We start from the raw sequence: 1,558 nt of genomic DNA, 5'->3' as shown, positions 1-1,558 counted from the left end.
CCCCGGGACCCGGGGAGGCGCAGGCTAGAGGAGGAGGAGCGCGGCCAGCGCCCGCGGGCCCGCAGGAGGCCGAGGGCAGACGCGGGCACGGCCCTTGCTGCTGCCCCGGCGTCTTTCTCCGTCTTCCCAAGCGCGGTACCCATGGGTGCGAAGCCGGGCTCCGCGACACCTACACAACTTCCGAAGCTGAGAATGACCGCGTTGTCAACTTGTGTGGGTGCTCTGTACAACTTTTCTTGAAGGGATGGCTGTGTTCTGGTTTTTTTTAAAGACTTTTCATGTCAAGATTCTTAGCACCTGAAAGCAATGAAAAATTATGCGTAATTAAGCAGTTTCTATAACTGCGGCCATTACAGTTGTAAGCATCCAGTTTAATTCAGTAACGCTTTTCCGGGCCTGCACAGGCAAAGTCTGAGATGAGAGGTGGGCAGGAGGATGAAAGAGATTTGCCCTTGTTCTCAAGAGGGTCACTATCTTAGTGAAAAGAAGAGAGAGGGAGACATTAGAACAAACACACACATGGGGAATAGTGGTAAACTGTACCTAGGAGCAGGCAGGTGTGCTATGGAATAGGAGCGGAGGGAGACTTCATTTCCTAGGGAAGGGCACTTTAAAAAAGATGGAGAGAAGACTTTCTATACACGTAGCCGCTGGAGCCAGGGCACAGAAGTAGGAAAGTGCTTATTGGTTTGCAGAACTGACACTAGATCTATATGCTTCGTGGAAGTGGGAGGGTGTCCCATGAGGATTAAGACCAGAACGGTTGGGGCCAGAATGCGGAGGCTCTACAAGTGCCTAAAACATGTGGATTTGATGCTGTAAATAAAGGTTTGGATTAGAGTGATATAATAACACCTGTGTTGCGAAGAAGCTGCTCCTGGCTGTACAGGCACCTGTACAGGTGGAGTTTGAGGCACAGAACTGTTATGTAACTTTCCAAAAATGACATAGCCAGAAAGTGATGGAAAGAGGGCTGTTTCTAAATCTGGTGCTTTTAACTATTTTGTGTTATTCTTACATTTTTTTGTAGAACACCATTAGCATAACAAACTGTAGAGTTTAAAAGTCACCTTATTCGGATTTGTTTTGTGCCTTTAACTGGAATGTCTGCCTTCATTCTTTAGCTCACAAGGTTGTCTTGAATAACCTTGGGTCACTCTTCAATTTGAATTGTTCCTCATTCTTCTAGACTGAACCTTAGTTATTCAGACTAGTTTTATGATTTCATTACAAATGTAGTCTTTTACTGCTTTCCAACATGACCCCAGCTTTTTTAGAAAGGCTAGTCTCATTATTTTGGTTCGGAACACATACTAAATTGTTCTTTGAACTCTTAAGTTCCTTGATGGGGGAGAACTGCATCTTACTACATTGTTGTAGATTTTTAATAAAGTCTGATACAATTGACCTTAGGTTGCCCCTGTCAATCAGGATTCCCCAACCAGGGTCTCTAACCAGGCTTAGGTAGAATTCCTCTCTTCTTTGTTATTTTGTTACAAATCCCCAGGAATGTTATGTTGTAACATGGGCCACTTCATATTGCAAATTATCTGTTTAT

General features: G+C 44.7%; 1 protein-coding gene across 3 annotated transcripts in view; it reads left to right on the top strand.

Annotated features, from left to right (window-relative positions):
• The first annotated feature begins 22 nt into the window (after positions 1 to 22).
• The window catches only part of TDRD3 (tudor domain containing 3), a 135,786-nt gene continuing 134,250 nt past the window's right edge, over positions 23 to 1,558 (top strand). For 2 of the 3 annotated variants that reach the window (XM_025049012.1, XM_006914938.3), the window contains exon 1: positions 24 to 213. The gene's annotated coding sequence lies outside the window, so the exon portion shown is untranslated. Of the gene's footprint in view, positions 214 to 1,558 lie in introns of all 3 variants that reach the window. The other variant, XM_025049013.1, reaches the window with a different exon arrangement.

Source organism: Pteropus alecto, unplaced genomic scaffold (assembly GCF_000325575.1).
Source record: "Pteropus alecto unplaced genomic scaffold, ASM32557v1 scaffold35, whole genome shotgun sequence".
Lineage (NCBI taxonomy): Eukaryota > Metazoa > Chordata > Mammalia > Chiroptera > Pteropodidae > Pteropus > Pteropus alecto.
Note: the sequence above shows the minus strand (reverse complement) of the source record. Positions and strands in the feature narration are given on the sequence as shown.